Source organism: Dipodomys ordii, unplaced genomic scaffold (assembly GCF_000151885.1).
Source record: "Dipodomys ordii isolate 6190 unplaced genomic scaffold, Dord_2.0 Scaffold52, whole genome shotgun sequence".
In the NCBI taxonomy this organism is placed as follows: domain Eukaryota; kingdom Metazoa; phylum Chordata; class Mammalia; order Rodentia; family Heteromyidae; genus Dipodomys; species Dipodomys ordii.
The window spans coordinates 5,878,492-5,893,428 of record NW_012267268.1 but is presented as its reverse complement, the minus strand read 5'-3'; positions in this window follow the sequence as shown (position 1 = coordinate 5,893,428).

Below are 14,937 nucleotides of genomic sequence, written 5' to 3'. Positions count from 1 at the left end.
GGTCTTTCCTGCCCGGGCTGGCTTTGAACCACGATCCTCAGATCTCAGCCTCCTGAGTAGCTAGGATTACAGGCGTGAGCCACCAGCGCCCGGCAGTTTTTTAATTTCTTTAAAAATTTTTAAAATTGTTATTATAATAAGTCATGTTATGAGTACATTTCTTAACCAAGCACCAGTGGCTCATGCCTAAAATCCTAGCTACTCAGGAGGCTGAGATCTGAGGATGTTCAAGGCCAGCCAAGGCAGGAAAGTCTGTGAGACTAATCTCCAATTAACGACCAGAAAACAGGAAGTGGTGTTATGGCTCAAGTGGTAGAGCACTTGCCTTGAGCTGAAGAGCTGAGGGACAGGTGCCCAGGCCCAGAGTTCAAGTCCCATGACCAACAACAACAACAAAAGAAGAGAGTACATTTATTTTTTGGGGGGGAGAGGGTCTGGTCGTGGGGCCTGAACTCTGGGCCTGGGCACTGTCCCTCAGCTCTTCAGCTCAAGGCTAGCGCTCTACCACTTGAGCCACATTGCCACTCCTGGCTTTTTTTCTTTTTGCTTATGTGGTACTGAGGAATCGAACCGAGGGCCTTAGGCATGCAAGGCAAGCGCTCTACCACTGAGCCACCTTCCCAGGCCCCAAGAGTACATTTCTTTTTGGACAATGTCACCCCTTCCCTCGCTCTCTCACAGTTTTTCCTTCCCATATCACCCACAAGTTGCATAGTTCATTTTCACAGTGTCCAGTGTGTACCATGGCTGCATTTGTTCACCCTTTGTCCCTCCATTTCTGTGCCCCCTCTTATACTTCCAAAGACAGATAAACAAACATACAGAACAAAATGGAAAGAAAACAAAAAAAGAAAGCAAAAAAAAAAAAAAGAAAAGAAAAAACCCTCTCATTTCGTTTCATGGAGTTCATTTCAAGAAATATTATTTTATCTGATCAGATGCACATAGGCATATTGCTATTTGATCCTCTGCTAAGAGTATCCTCTTTTTTGTGGTTGTTGTGGGGCTTGAACTCTGGGCCTGGGCGCTGTCCTTCAGTGCTGTCCTTAGTGCTCTACCACTTGAGCCACAGAGCCACTTCTGGTCTTCTGGTGGTTTATTGAAGAGTCTCACAGACTTTCCTGCCCGGGCTGGCTTTGAACTGTGATCCTCAGATCTCAGCCTCCTGAGTATCTAGGATTATAGGCATGAGCCACTGATACACGGCTAAGCATATCCTCCTTTGGTCTCATTATGTATGAAATAAAAAGGGGAGAATCCTCCCTTAAGAACTTGAGGTGGGACTGGGAAGGTGGCTCAGTGGTAGAGCACTTGCCTTGCATGCATGAGGCCCTGGGTTCGATTCCTCAGCACCACATAAGCAAAAAGAAAAAAAGCCAGAAGTGGTGCTGTGGTTCAAGTGGTAGAGTGCTAGCTTTGAGCTGAAGAGTTGAGGGACAGTGCCCAGGCCCAGAGTTCAGGCCCATGACCGGACCCCCCCCCAAAAAAAAGAACTTGAGGTTAAGAGGCTGGGAAGGTGGCTCAGTGGTAGAGCGCTTGCCTTGAATGCGTGAGGCCCTGGGTTCAATTCCTCAGCACCACATAAGCAGAAACGCACTAGCCTTGAGCTGAAGAGCTGAGGGACAGCGTCTAGGCCCAGAGTTCAGGCCCACAACCAGACACCCCCCCACACAAAAAAAAGAACTTGAGGTTAAGTCTTGTGTTGTCATCATTGTTTAGACTGCTGGCATATCCTTGTGGCCATTAATAGAGTTCCAGACAACAAATACCCTATGTAGTAAGAGAGGCAGCTAGCTATGGAATGAACCTTTTGGAATCATGACTAAATTGAGAGCCAGAAGATCAACCTGACCTGTTTAGAACCAACTATGAGGACTTAGAACACCACAGAATTCAAGCACCTGTTTATTAGGGCCCTGGTCATCCCTTTAAATCTCAACTGTTCTTAGAACTTAAGACTGTGAAGTTCTAGTTTTACAGTACTTTGCTCAGTCACTCATTTATCAACAAATATCAAGGGCCTCCCACACACTGTGGTGCACTAATTAGGCTCGGGGACAGTGGCAGGAGGCAGATGCAGGTTGGGCTGGGGTAAATTACTATTGGTCTCATTGGGGTCACCTGGATCCTGTCTGGAACCACTCCGGAAACCTAAATTTGCTAATGAATTTATAATTCCAACCCTAAGCCATGAAATCAAACTACATGCCAAGTTGCCATAGGGCCTGACAGCTGGCCTGTCTGACCCCACTGTCTGCTCACAATTGGCATTAGTGACACCAAGAGCAGATTAGCACGATGACCAGGCACCCAGCAGCTCATGGCCACCAGCTGGGTTCACTGCTAAGGCAGTGCATCTTCCCCAGCTGCTAAGCTGCCCAGGCACCAACATCTCCCCAACTTTGGACTGCTCTGCAATTCTATGCCCAGCGAAAGATGTGTTCTGTCTTAGCCAGCAAGAGAAGCCACAGGTCCAATGTAAGGCACAAGAGAGGACTGCATATGACATCCCAGGGTTGTAACTTGGATCTCTGGGTTATGAAGATATGTGTGGTGGCCTCTTTGGAATGTGAATTAGATGACAGGAGTGGGAGTGTCTTGCTCTGGTAAAAACTCTCATGGTCCAGAAGTGATTAGTGGTAACCTTAGCAAAGAGACCTTGGCAATGGAAAAGAAGATAGGAGGAGGGAAGGCACTAAGGATGGGGAGTGGGCAAGCTTGATGGGCAAGGCAGGGGTCAAGGAGAGGGAAGGAAAGGTTAGACTGACTAGGTAGTCATTCTGGCCTCTAGAGTTCTTATAGAAGCAGTCACAAGGTGGCCAGCATCTTCAGCTTTGGTGATTTTGTTCACATATCACATCTGGTCATTTTGCCCCTGGTCCTGGACACTCTAAATCCCCCTGTCACCCTACCTCTCTCACCTGGTGCCACTTTCTTCCTGACCCCAGTGCACCTGGGTCATCCTTAAATTCCACACTGTGTGTCTATCCCCACAGATTGGCAGCCTTCTAGAAATCACTGGCTTCGGTCCACGCTTGGTGTCCCATGGGGTAGAGAGTGTAGACTGGGATAAGATATCCAGCTCATTGACAAGGAAGTATTTAATTTGTTACCCACTCCTGACCTTTGCTGATTATTCCAGGGTAGAGCCACTTAAAACAGGGTCAGCTGATCAGAAACCTTTATAATTCTGGATGCACAGGAGAACCTAGGGCTTCTAGTTCAGCCTGCTGAAGCCATTCCAGAGGCCCCATCTAGCCTTCTTCTGCCCTGTCCTTCCTCTCTTCTTTACTTCCATACCCAGCCTTAGCAGTTCCTTATGCTGTTGCTGCTAACTGGCCAGTTGTGTCACTTGTCAGGTCATCACACAAATGTCACCTCCTATAGGGACCAGCCCATCACTCATTGCCCATAACCTTGCTTGTCTTTCTTTACACCTCACCCACAGGGGCTGAGAATCTACTGGGTTGTACCCCGTAGGTCCCCTGCAGGCTAAACGAGAGCAGCACCTAGTAGGCACATAGTAGGTTACATTTCTGGAATGCAGGAGAATGCATTAGGATTGCAACGATAACTAATCTAAATGGGACTTTGCCTGCAGAAGACAGCTCTCCCTAGGAGAATGGAAGGGCCTGATTAAGGCCTAGGACATCTACCCAGTGGTTCCCACTGTGCCAATGGCCTCACCGGAAGTGGCAGCTAGAGAGGGCGGGGTGCGCGGCCTGAAGATGCACCGCTTCTGGGCTGCAGGAGCCCGAGCCCACCCGCCCGGGCATCCGCTCCCTAGCGAGGGGAGGCGGAGGCGGCTTTGGGCGCTGCGCGACCGCGGGGCGGCTTTGTGAGAAGCCTCATTTCCATCTCCCCAGAGAAACACGGGGTGGGGGCTGCGACCTCGCTGCATGGCAATTGCCTGGGCTCCCCGCCCCGCGTGGGGCCCGCGAATGAGATGATTTACTCCTGCTTTGCATATTAATTGATCTAAATGCCACCCGCTTGGGAACAATTAAAAGGCCCTCTGGCGCCCCAAGCCGCAGGAATGATGGCTGCAAAGTGGTGGTGTCCCCTGGAGGGCTGCAGGGGGGACGGGTTGTGAGGGACCTGAGGGTGCTGGGGTGGGGTGGGGGGGTGGGGGGCGAAGGTGGGCCAAGGGGCCCGGAGATGGGGCGCGGAGGGGACAGCTGGAGCTCAGAGGGCGCTGGGAATGGCCCGGGGCACGGGGGTCAGCCAGGGCGCAGGGGATGCGCGCACCTCTCCATGGCCACGGGCTCTACAGAGGCCTTTGTGCACCGTGGGGCATCTCTTGAAGACAAAGGCCCGGCCTTGCCACAAAGGCACTGGGAAACCCGCTGGAGTGGGAAGAGGAGGGGACAGCAGGGGATAGGTTTTCTCTATCAGGTGGCTGGCCCTGTGCCCCTCCTTTTCAGGTGAGGTTGAGAGTGGGGGTGGGGGCAACAGCTGGATTCTGGAACCTTCCTGGAACCTGCCCTGCCTCTGGTCGCGCAGCAGCTTGAGCAGCAGAAGGACGCCTTTCTGCAGACCTCCCCACCCACCCCAGCCAGGCCTCTGAGCTGACCAGGACAGTGCAGCCAGCCTTGAGGCTGACCTCAGGGCACAGCGGGAGGGGTGCTTCCCTATGTCCCACTTTCTGTCCCCTCCACTGCCTTGATTGATTCACTTCCCTGGCACAGGGGCTCCAAGCCTGTACTTTTACCAGTTTCGTGCGTTCCAAAAACCCAGTGTCTGGTCTCTAGCTTAACTGCTTGGGGTCTGCCCCCAACTCAACTTCCTGCGGTCCGTCAGAGCCTTGGTTTCTCACAGATGCTACATTCACCTTTCAAGGGTAAGTCAGATCTTGTCTACCTCCACAGCATCAGGCCCACTCCAGCCCCTTCAAAGGTAATCCTTTGCACTCAGAATCCATTTGCTTTTCCATGGCCTCCAAAGACTCCCAGCTAGATCCCCACAGAAATCAGCTTCTTGCTGCTCTTCGGCTTCTACAGGCATGTTCTATTAGGGCTTTTTTTTGGGGGGGGGAGTGGGGCAGGGGTTCCAATACTGGGGCTCAAACTCAGGGCCTTGAGCTCTTCACTTGGCTTGCTTGTTCAGGCTGGTGGTCAATCATTTAACATGTCCCCAGGGCAGCATTTTGCTGGGTAATTGGAGATGGAGTCTCACAGAGTTTTCTGCACAATCTGGCTTTGAACTGCCATCCTCTGTCTCTCAGATTCCTGAGTAGTTAGGGTGATAGGCAGGAGACACTCACCACAAGCATCTCTTTCAACATTACTTAAGTGCAAGGGAAGTAGTCAGCTACAAAGCTGGGAAAGGTCTCAGGCAGAGAAGCAACCAGTGCAAGAACTGGTTCTAGGCTTGTGAGAGAAAGACAGAGAAGGGAAGTAGGAGAAAGAAGAGAGGGAAGAGCAGGAGAGGGGGAGGGAAGAGCAAGGGAGGAGGAGGAGGGAAGGACTGTAGAGGCCAGCATTTGGATTTTCAGCAGGACCGTGGTCAGATCTAATTTCCATGTTCAAGAGTACTTACTCATCTGTGTCAGCTCCTCCCCTAGCAGCTCCTCTGCCCATCCCAACACACACACACACACACACACACACACACACACTATACCACCATCTGTCTCAAAGCCCTGCAGGTTCAGGTCCCAAATTAAATTTCCTCAGGCCAGATCTTTCTATCCCTTTTGCTATACCTTCTCAGCCTAAGAGCTGTCCCTTTCTACTCCATAACTGCCCTTTCCCACTTTGCAGCTACAGCCTCACCTTTGACCACCCAAGAATTCAGGTTTCAGCACATCTTTCCCACTCACCATTTGCTTGTTGCATAGGCCTGGTCACTTCCTAAGAACCTGGAGCCTAGATGGCCTATCCTCAGAGCAAAGGACAGTAATCATTGATGGTTCCCTGAAAGAATGAGACCCAGAACCACCAGAATTTTTTGACATTTCAAGGAGTCCTGAATTCCAGATTTTCAGGTGAAACCTCCCAGTTTCAGAATAATTGGATCATAACCAAAAATGTGTTAACACTGGTAGAACCAAACAAATGATATGGCACAAATCTTGCTATTACCCACTGCTACAGCATGGAGGACCAAACCCGACAGTCAGATTGTCCATTATTCAATCAATAATCCCCAGGCCAAGATAGCTTATTACTGCTGGGCCTGAAGCTAGGAAGAGCAGTGAGTGATTTTCATATTCCTTGTTTCCTTCTCCTGGTACTTTAAGGATTTTATGATTTCCTTTAAACCTTTGGTTCATGTAGATTTATTTTGGTATAACATGTGAAGTGAGAATCTAAATTAATTTCTTTTACAGATGGGCAAGCCAATTGTCCCAATACTAAATGTGGATAAATCCTGTTTTAAATGCCAACTAGATCATATGGTAACTTCCTATATATATTGGATGACTTCCAATAATTTCTCAATTATATGGCTATTCATATACTTCTACCATAGTTCTAATTATTTCAGCTTTATAATAGATTTTAAATAGATGTAAATAATTGATAGGGTTATCCCTGTTCTTTACATTTCTGTTTTCAAACTTTTCCCTGGCTATGTGTACATGTGTGTTGTTCCATATCAGCTTTAGAATAAACTTGTCTAGTTCCACAAGAAGTCCTGTTGATGTTTTTCAGTATAATTGTGTTGATGTGTAGCTTAATTTAGGGAGAACTGGCATGCTTATAATGTTAAATCTTTTTACCCAAGAGTGTGTATAAGTTCACATTTGTATCCTGCAGTAGCACTTAAAAGGTCTTCTTCACATACATTTTGCACATTTTTTAAAAGTTTATTTCTAGGCTGAGTATGGTAGCAAATGCCTGTGATCCCAGCTTCATGGGAGATGTAGGTAAGAGGATTATAGTCTGAGGCTGGCCCAAACAAAGCATGAGACACTATCTGAAAAATGACCATAGCAAAAAGGGCTGTGCATATGGTTCAAGTAGTGGAAGGTCCTGAGTTCAAATTCCATTGCCACCAAAAGAATTTGAAGCTTATTTCTGAGTTCATTTTTTTTTTTTGCAAGTGAGGCCTTTTATTGATTATATTTTAGTTCTTGTCTCTATGTTGTAAAGACTATTGATAATAGACTACTTATTTTGTATTCAAAATTACGCAATCATTTTGGCATTTTCAATCACTTCAGTCAGTTCTTGTGAATTTTCCAGTCAACATTTTATCTTCACACAGTGAAGTTACCTTCACACAGTTAGTTACCTCATTCTCTTTGACATGCTGCCTTTTTTCAGTTGCTCAAATGTCATCCAGAGGATGGTAGTGATGATGATAGTAGCAGTGTTTCTAGTATCTGCCCCTGGACTTCAGAAAATATGCAAAGGTTAATTTATGGAATTATCTACCGAGTCTAACTATTCTTCACAAAATATATTGAACTTCAACTTTTTTAGAGCATGAAAGAGAATGAGAAAATCCCAGAGGCTTTTGGAGACTGAAAAAGTCACACAATGAGGATCAAGAATCTAAATGACATGGGACTTCTTCAGATCAACCCAGAACACCACATGCCAATGAAGAGCTGCCTTCAGAATGCTGAAGAGACGATTTCCAAACGAGATTTAAACATCCAGCCAAACTGTCAATCAAGGATCCAAAAACTGAACTTCCCATATGCAGTTTCCAAGGAAGCTCCTGGCATATATATTACAACCAAATGAAGAGAGTAAACCGGGAAAGAAGATGGCTTAGGATCCAAGAAACAAGGAAGCAAGATAAGAGAAAGATGAAGGGAATCCCAGGATCGCAATGAAGAGAAATCTCAGGATTTCTAGTGTACAGATAACGAGAGCAACTGGTCCACATCAAGGTAGATGGACAGAGGACATGAAGAAAAAAAAAGACAATGGGAATCCATATATTACCTGTTGTATGTGTGATTATATTGCTAGTAATTTTAGAACTCTGTTTATGTGAATTAGTAATGTGAAATAAAAAACTAATTCAGTAAAAAACGGAGGCAATTACCAACTCCAGGAAAAACAAAAAGCCATGTCAGTCAGCAATCATAACCATACTATCTGTTTAGCTGTCAATGGCATATATGTAGCTATGATCATGTAAAAACTCGGTGTTGGTTTTAGCAACTGTAATAGGACTCTACTGGAAAGAAAAGTATGTGTTTGTGTGTGATGGTTGGTAGAGAACCAGCACTCTTCACAAGAGGAAGCCAATAAGTAATATCTGAAAAGGAATCAGTAAAGAATGATATTTAGAAATATGAAAGTAAATGTCAGAAGGAACAGCAAAAAGATTTGAAGTCATTCGCTCTGAGGAAAGGCAGGACTGCTACTTTTCATTATTAGCTTCAGGGTACTATTTGACTTTCAAAATTTCATACATAAAGATGTTGATAAAAATAGAAATTTAATGTAAAAAGTACTCATGCATAGATCACCTAAAGTCACCTTTTGAATCACCTCTGCTCTTAGCAAGATGAGCTGACCAAAATGGGAACAGGGTCTGAGTTTTTCAAATTATTAGCTATGAAACCCAAGGCTTATTACTCAGTGCCTCTAACCATTAAAATTTTCACCTGAAAAAATAGGGATGATTCTTGTACTTATATCAGAGAGTTCTTCAGAGAAGTGAGTGAGACCATGTCTGGGCTAAACATATAAACATACAATAAAGGATACTGGCTGTTGTGGTTGCTGCTTAGTTTTGCTTCCTTCAGTTTCTAAGAAATTAACTATGGGCAATGTCTCTGCGCCTCAGCTCTTAAACTGGTATAAAATATTTTAAGCCACAAAACAGACAAAGGTATATAGAATGCCTGATACCTAATCTCCACAAAACACAGTTTTAGCTCAATTCAAACGACACATTTATTTACTAAAAACAAACAAAAAATCTAGCTCTGCTTAAAACTAGGAACTTTCTAGACTCATAAAGGTAATACATGCTGACTATAGAAAATGTGAGGAATCCAGAAATGTGGAAGACAGAAACCACAAGTCCCTATGATTGTTTCCATCCATTTCCTATCCTGGGAAACACTGCAGTCTCAGTGGTTTCACTCCACAGAGGTTTCTTTCTGCTCATACTCAGATGGTAGGGGTCAAGGGACTCTCAAAGATGCTGTCCCAGCCTAAAAGTTGACATACAGACTCCATCCAGGGAGCTCTCTATGGCTGCTGAGGCTAGGCTTAGAGGGGAGAACCAGCAAATCAGATGGGTTATTTTCCTAGCATGTCATTGGCTGAAGAAAATCACCTAGCCATCCAGAGCTCCTGAATGAGGAGGCAAGCCCTCTAGGGTGCCTGGATGCAATAGGGAGCTGGATGTGGGCAAGAGTGGAGAGGCATCCCCATACCTTTGCAGAATTGGAATCACATGGTGTGTCCCCTGCTCTGGCATGCTGCTTTTGTCTCTTACCATTACATGATGCTATATTCTTTGAAAAACACGTGGCATGTATAAAATAGATTTAAACAAAGATTTTGAATGGTGTGATGACTCTGTTTCCCCCTTCCTCACTTTTTCCTTCCTCTTGTTCTTCTAATGTAGAGAATCATGTGGAGGTGGCAGAGATCCAGGATCCTGATCTCTGCCTGTCATTACTCAGAAGTGTCTCTTCTTTCCCTTTGTGGTCGGCTGATATGGGACAGGCAGGTCCTGTCATTCCTTCTTGGAGAACTGGTAAGGCCCTGTGGTGTCATTCACTCCAGAAGTAACACGTCTGGAGGTGAGGCCAAGAGAACCTGATGAACAACTGCCGGGTTAACACTGCACATGTGGGGCGCGGCTGCACAGGGCCCTGCTGGGGCCTCTGTGCACAGACAGTCAGCCAGTGGTGTTAACGTGCTGTGTTAAAAGTGACACCAGAGTGCTTCAGGCGCTACTGTCAGCTGTTGCAGGAGATGACACCCCGGCCCGCAGACTTGGGTGAGAGTTTAGAAGCAGCAGCTCCTCCTCTCCTGGGTCCGTGGATTCTGGGACCCATGAGAAGGGACCAGAAAGAAATATTTTGTCACCAGCATGCAAAGTATGAGGAATAGAGACCTTGAGGACAGTGAGGTTCAGAGGCTGAGAGCGGCAAGGAATGGGATCGTTGAGTCAAAAGGAGCTCTGTGCTGAGCTATGCTGCACCTTCTCCACAGTCTTTCTGTCTGGTGCCTCCTCTGGGCCGGAGAGATAGTAGCTGTGATTTCCATACAACAAATTATAGACAAACTGAGGTTTACTATCTAGTCATGAAAGTATTAAAGAGTTACTGTGTGTGTGTGTGTGTGTTTGTGAGAATGTGTGTGTGTGTGTGTGTGTGTTTGTGAGAATGTGTGTGTGTGTGTGTGTGTGTGTGTGCACCTGTACTAGGACTTAAACTCAGGGTCTCATGCTCTGGCTTGGCCTTTTTTTCTCAAGGCTGGTGCTCTACCTCTTGAGCCATACTTCCACTTCTAGCTTTTTGGTGGTTCATTGGAGATAAGAGTCTCACGGACTTTTCTGTCTGAGCTAGGTCCAGATTGTGATCTTTGAATCTCTGCCTCCTGAGTAGCTAGGATTGCAGGTGTGAGCTTCCAGTGCCTGGCTTGGAACAGTTAAAGCAGATCACAGTGAGCATCTGGTTGGCTTTCGGCTGTCTAGTCTGAAAGCCAGTATTCTAGGGGACTGTAAAGGAGGGTGAGCCTAGTTGAGAGCACAGACATGTTTTTAAAGGGCTCCTTCTTCCCATCTGCTCTCATCTATCAAAACTCCAGAGAAGAGAGACGAGAGGAAGGAAGAAAAAGTAAGTAAGTAAGTGTACTGGGTGAGGCTGTTGTCATTAAATCCATTTTGCAGGTGGAGAAACTAAGGCCTGGAGAGCTAGCCCTTTTTCTTTTAGGGGCCAAACATCTACTGTGCAGCTAAGGTGATGCTGCTGGTACATTCTGTCCGGAGACTTGTCTATCTATCTTCACCCTCAGCCTGTGGGTGCAGGTTTAAGATCTGATCCCACATCAGCTGGGAGCTGGCCTAGGGTTCAATATTAGTTAAAACCCAAGAACTTTTACTCCCTTGAGTGTGGATAAAACAACTCATTTCTAGCTTTCCACTTTACAGAACAATCTCCTGTTTATTATCTTATCTTTTCCTCAAAACATCCTTGTGGCAAACATTATTTAATTACATTAAATAATAGCATTTATTTATTCACTCAATTTGATTATTTAATAATATTAAATAATAGCATTATTATTTTTACTTTGCAGTTTAGGAAACTGAGGCAGCTGGGAGAGGATGCTCTGTACTCATATTGCTCTTTAGGGACAGATGGAGTCCAGGTAGGCTGGTGTATTTCAGCCACACTTATCTGTCACCAAGACTCTACCATCAATTCACAAGTTATTTATCAGTCGTTAGGTGTCAACTAATGTTAGGTCGTTTGCTTATCTAGCTTTGAACACTTTTCTTTTGGAATGTGACCTGCTCTCCATGATTCCAACGTGGATTAGGAGAGGTTTCAGAGAGTATTCTCAATTGGCTGGCCACCAGCCAACCAGCTGCTTCCTCTAACTTTGCCCTTAGTCTGCACCTGGAGCTGGAGAACTCAGGCTTTTTCAGAGGGATGTTAACAGGGATTCTGAAGATACCTGTCTCAAGTGTCCTCAAAGCTGCCTTGGTTTCTCCCTTACTCCCTGCCTTCTCTTCCTTTCCTCAGGGTTCTGGAATCTGTGAGCTCAGAAACCACATCAACCTTTCCCTTTTTCTATCCAAAGTGAATAGGCTTTGGAAGTATCCCAAGACAGCAAGATAAGTAACCCTGCAGAATTCAGGGAGTCTGTGTTTAGCTGCTGGGCCCCTAGTGAGACATATTCCCTTTGAGAGAAGGCTTTCTGAGGACTGAGGGCAGAAAAGTGTCTGCCTACTGCATACATGGAACAAAATCTCAGGAGTTGCAAAGATCACTGGACACTATCAAGTAAGTGCTGGGGCCAGCTGAGGACATTTCCACCATCTGTTTCTTCCTGCCTAGCATCTGGCTTCACAACCACCATACATTGCAAATACTGGTTGAGTACCCTTTGGAAGTCAAGCATCTTTCCATGAGGTTACTTCCAGCTTCTCAATCTGGGCTGTTCTTCTGTTAGCCTTGCTCCTTAGTCATGCTGTTGAGTCTTTCTTAGGCTACAGGTTTTGCTTCTTTCTTCACATTGGGTAGCTCCTCTGGTGTTGCTATCTTTGCAGTTCTGGGTTAAACATCATTGAGCCCAACCAAGTCCTAGGAAGCTGAAATTAGGTCCATCTCTGTCTTCGATGCTGGATGTGTCCTACCTCCACAAGTATGAACTTGACTCTTGATAGGTTGGATCCTATAAAATATGGCCATTGAAGAGAGGTAACTGTGTGCCAGTCTTTGAGATGCTGTGGGAGAGAGCCTAAAAGCATTTTTCCAGCTCATAGACATTCTCATCTTCCCCGTCCTACATTTGGTGAAGAGGGATGATCTCTATCCTGTCCTTCCTGAAGCTCTCTCCTTTTCTTCACTACCAAATGCCTTTGATCTCGAAAGCCATCAATCCCCTCCCTTCCCATGCCTATCCCCATTTGTCCCTTCCAAACATGCTTCACTCATAATTGATCCTGACTGTCCTCAGACATCCTCTCTCAGCCTCAGGTGTCTGTCCCACATTGTTCCCTTGACCTTGCTTGAAGCTTCTGTGCCAGCTCCTGATTCTTCCCCCTTCTAACCATGTCTTAACCTGACCAAGAAATACATCATGCCCCCGGCTTACAGAAGGGAAGACTGAGGCTCAGAGAATATAAGCTGCCAGCAGCCACACACCTGAGAAATAAAAGGTATGGCTGAGATGTGTCCTCGGTCTGATGGAGTCTGACTCCAGGCTTTTGCCTTCACTGACAGCTGACTCACCAGTATTGAACGTTGGCCCCCAATATCATACTGCGACTCTCCCAGGGGAACCATCACAGAACCTCTTGCAATGTTTTTCTCCCCTGGGCCACATATGTGGAAACCATTCACCTCCCCAGTTCTAACCATGATGTTATTGTTCACCTGCCCATTTCTTTGGGGGAGGATGCATGTCTCCTGGTTTCTGGAGAAGCCATTTGGGTTGTTTGCAGGGAATGTCTGTTGCATTTGCTCATTTTCCCCTTGGGCTGTTGTTGGGTTTGTGCTCACTGAAGGAGCCGTAGCATTTAAGGAAACTCACCCTTTACCATATGTGTTGCAAATATTTTTTCTAGCTTTAAAATACATATATATATATATATATATAGTGGGATTTTAATATCATATACAGTTGAATTTTCAATATTTATTTTGTGGCTTGACATTTAATTTCAATCCACTCAGATTCCTTCTGCAATATTCTTCTAGGCTTTTGGGGTGTGAAGATGCCGCAGGCTCTGTCCCCATCATGTCGGTGGGTTCTGTCCGTTCTCAGCCTGGCAGTGATTGGAAGGTAGATTCTCTATTACTGCTACCTTGACATTGAACCATGCTAGGGTGCACCACAAGTAAGCATGTTCCTAGGACAGATACCTGCCAAGACCCACCTCCCTAGAGCTGATCAGGGCACAAGAAAGAACAGGGAAGCATTAGGAAGACTGGAAGAAATTTGTATGATCCAAACGAGGAGAGATCTGATCACAGCCAGGAAGAATGGGCAGGCATGGCAGAGCAGTCAAGCAAAGGGGAAAGATGAGCAAGAGGACCACCTATTTGGAGGACAACCAGATGTCTGCCTGAGCTGGAACTTTCCAGGCAGGTCCCTATGAGGGAGGGGAAGGCGAGGATCTGCTGGGGACATCAAGGCTCTTGGGCAAACCACAAGCAGCCAGAGTCCTCGGGGGGGGGGTGCTCTCTCCCACCCGTGCCTGCGGGCCCACCAGCTCCCCGCCCCTCCCTGCGCCCCTGTCCTCCGGGGGTGTCCCTGGGGGGGCTGGGCCACCACGCCTGGGAGGGGCGGGAGCTTGGCAGGTCTGCTGATGCCCTAATTAAGCCGCGGGTACATTTCCCAGCCCAACTGTCAACCGCGCACGGTGCAAGCCAGGAATGAATATTTCCAAAGCGTCAACAGAAGGAAGTGCTTCATAAAAACGGAGCCCGAGGGCGTGAAGGGAAAACAAGCCCTGTTCACACGCAGGCAGCAGCATCCGCTCGGCACTGGTCCCCGAGGGGGCGGAAATGCGCCCGCGACACCGCTGCTGCGCCGCCCAGGAGCCCCCCAAGTCCCCAGAGCGCACAGATGCAGCGCGCCCCGAGCCTGGCGGCTTTGCCTTGCCCAGCGTCTGTCCTCTCTGCCACCCTACCAGACTCCCGGGCCACCGCCTCTAAGACCTCCACCCTCAGCAGACTTGCCCAGGGCAGGAGGCTGACGCCAAGCTCTTCCCTTTTTGGGGGTGTCTTTATCCCAGCCTAGATTCCCTGGTCCCTTCTTTCTGCTTTGCTGAACCCGAGTCACCTTGGACAAGTCACTCCTGTGTGGCCGTTCCATTTCTCCTTGGAAAAAACCAGGTTAATAACCCGCAGGGTCATTATAGGAGAGGGGAGAGGTGTGTATTACTAGCTTCTAGTCAGTCTGATAAATGGTAGAAACTTTAGGGATGGGGAGCAGGGGGCGGGGGAAGGTTTTTTAAAAGAAAAATGTTTCTTTTCCTGCTGGGGAGTTTGCCTCAATTCCTTTGGGGTTCCTTTCATCCACAAAACAGAGGCCCGGCTTCTGGGGTGACAAAGACCCTTAAACTGGGCCTGTCAACTTCCGGTCCAGACGTGGTGGTTCTGGGATCAGGAGTGCTTCTTTGCCCCGCCTCTTCTGGATTACTGCAGATGCTCTCTCTACTGGGGAAGACCAAACTGTGAGCTTGGGGGCCAAACGTGTAGGAATGGTCTTAACTCAGGTCCCAATGGCACCTGGTCCCTTGCAAGCCTACAGTGTCATTCTCCCTGCTCCCAAG